The sequence below is a fragment of the Carassius auratus genome, chromosome 44, assembly GCF_003368295.1.
Source record: "Carassius auratus strain Wakin chromosome 44, ASM336829v1, whole genome shotgun sequence".
NCBI lineage: Eukaryota > Metazoa > Chordata > Actinopteri > Cypriniformes > Cyprinidae > Carassius > Carassius auratus.
This window is the reverse complement of record NC_039286.1, coordinates 13,023,382-13,030,551: the sequence shown is the minus strand read 5'-3', so window position 1 is coordinate 13,030,551 and position 7,170 is coordinate 13,023,382. Positions and strand designations below refer to the sequence as shown.

General features: G+C 35.4%; 1 pseudogene; it reads right to left on the bottom strand.

The window, feature by feature from the left end:
- Positions 1–3,158: 3,158 nt before the first annotated feature.
- Positions 3,159–6,919, bottom strand: LOC113061961 (endonuclease domain-containing 1 protein-like; annotated as a pseudogene).
- Between the last annotated feature and the right edge of the window lie 251 nt (positions 6,920–7,170).

Sequence of the window (7,170 nt, the reverse complement as noted above, 5' to 3'; positions counted from 1 at the left end):
TGTGTGAATGTAGACTCGGCAGTTTCTCTATCAGCTGCATAACGGACTGAAATAAGTGACCAGGACTAACGTTTTGTTTGTTATCGTAGTAGTAGTCTCCAGTGGTAGCCTGATTGACGAATGGCTCATGCATCCCAGAACCTACAGGTTCAAGCTTTATAAAAGAAACACAGTCAACTGAACAACAAGAATAATGAAATAAGAGAATAAAATGAAGAAGTAAAACAACCATTCTGCTTTACAACCTCTAGCAAATATATGAAGCATTCTATGCCACATTTAAGTCATTGTAAGAAATGTTACCTGTGACTCGATCATCCAGGGAATCTTAGTCAGTTTCTTGTATTTTTGTATTCCGGTGTATTTATAAGCAGAGAAAACAGGGATCTTCCCCGTTGTGTTGTAGAGGGTCGCATATTTTACACTCTGCTCATATCGTTGACATATTGTTTTATAATTATTTTCCTGTGCAGCTGAATCCTCCAGAATGCCAGGTATAACCGGAGGCTTTTGATTGAAAAAAAAGTCACCGCATTTACTGAATTTGTCTACAAGTTCAGATGAGATGCATGAAAATGCCAGGAGACGCTCACGATAAACAGCTTCATCTTCTCTTCATACGAGGAGTGTGCTCAGGTCCCTCAACTCAGAATGGGTCTCTGCTGGGACTTAAATGCTCCTCTCTAACACACGTAGATCATTCTGCAGGCAGGAACAATGATTTTTAACCCTCCTTCACCCACACACTCACACATCTAATTCTGTAAACTCGAGCAGGTCACACTTTCTGAGAATCGGCAGGCGTAATTTTAAGTGTTAAATGTTCTTTAACACCTTTTGACCTGTGAAATAGCATCTGCTCTTCTTGTTTCTCATCTGTTTTTTTTTTTTTTTTTTCATGGTTACTGTTCACCATTTTTTATTTTTATTAAAATAAATCTAAGATATAATACAACACTTATCAAAACATTACAGATTGTACTTTTTTTTTTTATTCGCACCAAGGCTTCATTTATAGTATACTTTTAAAACAGTAATATTGTGAAATATTATTACAGTTTAAAAATAACTACTTTGTGTTTGAATATATGTTAAACTGTCATTTATTTCTGTGATGCACAGATGTATTTTCAGCATCATTACTCCAGTCTTCAGTGTCACATGATCTTCAGAAATCATTCTAATATGATGATTAATAAATGCAGCCTTGGTAAGCAGAAGAGACTTCATTAAAATTATTTAAAAATCATGATGTTTCCAAACTTTTTTCAAGCACTATATCAGATTAAAAGCTTATTTTAGTCAGGCAACATTTCATATTTTCAGAAATAAAGTAAATAAAATCTCCTCTTAGAGCTTTCTAGCTAGAACCACCAAACTTAGGTCAGACTGATCTGAATCGGGTTGCTTTATCTTTTCTAACAGATCCATTTTCATTAAATGGATAATATAATTTACAATAAGTCCCATAGACTTTCCTTGAGTTTACCCAAAAATAAAAATTCTGTCATTAATTACTGACCCTTGTGTCATTCCCAAGTCCTCATTTCAAATTTGTAACACATATTAAGATATTTTTGATGAAATCCGAGAGCTTGTGACCCTGCATAGACAGCAAGGGAACTATCACATTCAAGGCCCAGAAAGGAAGTACATCATTAAAATAGTTCAGCAACACAAGCAATGTGTTAAATCAAGCTTGCAACATGGTAAAACATGCTAGCAACATTATCATTTTGGGGTGAACTATTGGACAGATCAATGCTAGCAGCACAGTGGGGCAATAAAAATGGGGCAATAATGTTTCAGCTCCTTTCGGGGTTAACAATGGTGTTAGAGATTTTGACCCCTGTCTTTTCTTTATATTGATGATTTGTGTAAATGTTTGAAGGCCTTGGATTATATTTGAGTGAATCATGTTATGTATGTAGATGATCTTGTGATGTTTAATCCTAGTAACGCTGGTCTTCAGCATCCTCTCACTCACTATATGTTCTGTGTTTGGAATCAAAGCATGATTTTAAACAGTATGTAACGCAAGTAAAAGAGTTATTATGATCTGCCGACCTGTTTCTAAATGATTTAGCTGTTTTGAAAAAATGAATCATTCAATGAATCACTCATTAAGACAGGAGCTGCATCTGAAATTGCATAATTTCCTACTATATATATGAGGCGAAAAACGAAGTATGCGACAAAGAAGTATGTCAGAATTCATAGTACTTATAAAAGAGTAGGCACAAAGTACTTGGAAGACCTACTACTTGTGGCATAATACTGAAGTGTGCATATGATGGACACTTTACTGCTCCATGAGGACACAGAAGAGGATTTCTGAATGATAGTGATGATGGTAAGTAATGTGACATTGAAAACATGGTGAATGTAGTATGTACAGATTACAGAGTATGCAATTTCAGACACAGCCATGGACTTCTCACCACCTTACCTTACAGTAATAGCCATGTAACCAGGCCCAAAAAGCTGCTGGCAGTTGTTTAAAGTATGAACAATAAGATTTTTCCTCATCATTTTCTTTGTCATCGCTATCTGCTTCTGGAGGCTGACTTCCATCCATATCTAAAAGATCCAAACAGCTGTTAAACAGTGTCTTTTCTTTATTATACTTGCGCTTTAGAAATCCTGCACATTCTTTAGACTCAGTACACTGGTAGTCTTGCCTTTATCATTTCTCTCAGCTATGCTTTCAGCCCAGTGAGCTTGGGACATTCATTTTTTTTACATTCATACTAAACACATTCTTACCATACAGAACACACTGTTTTCTTACTTTTTTTTCTTTTTTTTTTTTGTCAATATCACACAACCCTATTAATATGTCATGTTCAACAGATGATCGTTTATGTTTCCCAGGTTAAGTCGCTTTCAATAAAAGCATCTGCAAAATGGCTACATGTAAAATATTTACTTATTTTTTTGGTTATATGACACATACAGTAGACAGTGGCTGTGTTAATAAAAGAAATCTGTAACTGTTGTTATTTCATGACATCTTCACATTTAGACAAGCTTAACAGGGCATGACTTAGCCACAAACCCAGGCCAAAACTTTTGCTGGCAATTCAGTAATGTATGACCAATAAGATATTTTCTCATCATTTTGCTGGTCATCACTATTTTCTTTAGGAAGTTTACTATCATCTTCTTTTTAAAAGTGTTGAACAGTCACCTTTAAACAGTGTGTATTCTTTATTATACTTTTTCTTTAGAAACTCCTGCAAATCCTGTAGACTCTGTTTACTGATAACTTTGGGGTTTTCTTCGCTCTCGTCTACGTTTTCTGCCCAGTGAGCTTGGGACTCCCAGTTTATTCAGTCCTCACTGTTATAGCAGCAGAATGCTGTCCACATGTGTGAGGGAATGTTAACTTTTTCATTCAGTTTGTTTTGGCTTGGTACAGCTCCTGTCAGCACATAGGCCAAGACCTTATTATTGTCTTTTTCATCCCTGCAGTTATAATCCATGATGTCTTTAACTTTATTCTCCATGTGATTCCAGCTTCCACCATTAAAGTTTTTCTTCTGTGGCACAATGTTGGTCAGTGTGAATGTAGATTTGCTAGTGTCTTTATCAGCTGTATGGGAATGGGGAAATAAGTGACCCCGATTCAGATATTCTTTGTTCCAGTAGTTTTCTGTACAAGCCTGACTGACACAGGGGACATGCATTTCATCTGTTATAATATCCAACTATAATTGAAAAAGAGAAAGAAATTTTCAGTGAAACACTCAGAGAATTTGAATATGTAAAACAAGATAAATGTGTGTTTGGGAGGGGGGTTATTCATGGTCTGTTTATGTAATTTGTTAAAGGGGTCATACAGTATTATGCGATTAAAAATTTTCCTTTCTCTTTGGAGTGTTGCAAGCTCTTGGTGCATAAAGAAGATCTGTAAAGTTGCAAAGACTAAAGTCTAGAATCCAAAGAAATATTCTTTATAAAAGTTAAAGGTCAACCACACCCTCCTGAAATGGCTCGTTCTAACACGCCCCCTTGTCTACGTCACTATGTGGGAAAATTTGCATAATACCACCTAAATGTTCACACAAAGAAAGAAGGTTTAACATTTATTCTCTCTTTTGCTGTCGCCATGTCGTGGAGACGCTGTGTGCTTCGTTGAAGTGAAACTTTGTTTGTTCTTCCAAAAGAGGACATGACTAGAACTCAGTGGTTAAGTTGTATTTACAACACTGTTCCAGAAAAGTTCAACCCAAATATTCAGATGTGTGCTGCGCATTTCATGGAGGATGAGGACTGTTTCCTGAACCAGTAGTTTGCAATGCGTCTGTGGAACAACAGCTGTTTCTATAAAGTTGGGCAGTTCTAACTTTGCAAGAAGGATCTGGAGCTTCTGACTCACAGCCTTTAAGCAACGTAACATTTTTCATATAAAAAAAAATTATTCTAAATGATTTGCCTCTGATGATTCAAACAAGAGTTTTGAGTAGTGTAGAGTAGGTTTGTTGTTTGTTGCTTCTCAGATCACAAATGCAGACATGCTTTTATGTTTACGCAGCGCGATACGCAACACAACACGTAAGTCATTATAATCAGTAATTATGTCCACACAGGATGCAGCAAATGCCTCATTTGTAATGGGATTTATTTGTTTTGTCTCGTCTAGTGATGTCCGGATCACGAACAAATCTTTCTATTTAACCGGATCTTCTAAGTGAACCGGTCGAACCAGTTCACCAAATCTATATGAATCTTTATGTGTTCTGTTGTTCAGTTGCTTTGACGCAATGTATTTTGTTTAAAGCGCTATATAAATAAAGGTGACTTGACTTGACTTGAATCGTTTGAAATGGTTTGCATCTCCAGTACACACTAATCCACAAACTACTTAAGTTATTCGGTTAAAAAAAAGTGCCTTACACTCCCTCTGATGTGAAATAAACCAATATCCTGAGTTATTCAGTTACTCCTAACAGTACATTGACTGAACTGCTAGTATGTTAAGGGAGTAACATTTCTGTCACACGCTCGAGGCATTCGGCCAATCACAACGCACTGAATAGCTGGCCAATCAGAGCACACCTTGCTTTTCAGAACGGTGAGCTTTGTAAAAAATTGACATGTTTCAGAACGGCAGAGCATAGAGGAGAAACAATAATGCTCACTTATATGGAAAATAATATGTTTTTTTAACCTTAAACCACATAAACACATTGCATTACACCAAATAATGTTATTTTTTAGCAGCATCATATGACCCCTTTAATGCTTTTATACTTTGAAATATAATTTTAATGATCAATGGTTAAAGGGTGAGTAGAATGTCACCTCATTGTACCCAGTTTAAAAAAATAATTTATGATAATTTATCATTCCTAATGTTATAACATTAAGGCTAAAGCCCGGTTCAGACTACACAACTCTTATGTTGGTGATGACGTTCAATGTGTCAGATTATGCAATTTAGATTCCAAAAATCTTGTCGTGTCGTGCACAAGAAACATATCAGACTACATGTTGCTACCCCATCATTTACCGCTTGCCATCTTTAACAATGTGCGTGCTGTCATTGATACAGCAGGACTAGACAAAATGTGCCATAAGCATAAACAAACAATGACTAGCTAACTGTGTGTCTTATCTTCAGAAAACCCCTAAAAATAAAGAAAACCTGATAGTGAACACAATGTGATGTGACAGAACTTGTCGTGGATGACAGTAAAAATATTAAACATGCTAGTCTTTCTGTGGTGACATCATGAAGCATCGTATAGCATCGGTTGTCATTGACTACAACACACTACATGAGATCACACAATTGAATCTTGCGTAATGTCATTTACGAATTCCCGTCACCCTACGTCAAGCAGATTGTGCTAAAAATTATGCTAAAATCATGTAGTCTGAATCAGGCTTAACATATTCATACTAATATGTTAGCATTAGTAAAAAAACATCAGTTTTGATTCCATGGGGACTATACCTAAAATAGTTTCTCTCAAGCGAAGTTGTAAATCAAGAAAGAAGAAACTGTAAGAAACATCACCTGTGGTTCGATCATCCATCCACTTGGTCTTCCAAATGTTCCTTGTCTCTTAGTATATGTGTAAGCTGAGAAAACAGGAATCTTATTGTTTGTGTCGTAGAGAGTTGCAAATCTGTAATTTTTATTATATCTCTGACAAATTAGTTTGTATCGGTTATTATCCTGTGAAACTGATTTCTCCAGAATGCCCTTAATCATTGGAGGCTCTTTTTTGAAAAAAAAGCCATTGCATTTACTGAATGAATCTACAACTTCAGTCATGATGAAGGGAAAGCCCAACACCAGCAGCACAGAGACAAACAGATGCATCTTCACCGGACTCAGTCAGAAAACAAAAATAAAGCTGATTGTAGATACTTGAAGTTAATATAACACGGTCAAAAAGGATGTGCTTCCAGAAAGAAACCCTCTGTTTTTATAGACAGGTTATCTGAACTCTTTTTTATTATCTGTTACTCCAATAAATTAAGCCTGTGTGTCCAGGTCATAAATTCAAGGCTATTCACATCAGTGGTGAAACTGTGAGGAGAGTATTGGACACAGAAGGATCCTAACATTATAGATAAATTACTACATTTACATTTGACACCCATTCATTTTAGTTCAGTCAATGTGTGCAAATGACCAGACCGATGCAAATTGACTCCATTTTACGTTATGGAAATATCATATGACTGGAGTTATCTTCTTTTAGTTTTATAGAATGGCTTCTACATAAGATCTTATTGTGAGTAAATATAATACAGTTACAATACAGTTATAATACACTGCAGACTAAATGCAACATTGCCTATACAATATGTGTGGCCTACAACATACATTTTTTGGGGAAAGTTTAATTAAAGTACTTTACCTGCCATAATACTTGTTTGTGAGTTTGCAGTGATTACCCATCTCTAGAGAGCTGCTCCTATATTTTCTAACCATTTCAAAAGAATGATTCATTCACGAACAGGACATCACTAATATTCAACATTCAAGATTTTATTTGTCACGTACAAGTTATATGGCATACAACAAGCAGTGAAATGTAGGTCTGGCATACTCTTTTTAGACTGTGCAAAAAAATAAGAGAAAATTAAATAGAAATAATGAAATATAATTATAATAATAATAATTATATATATATATATATATATATATAT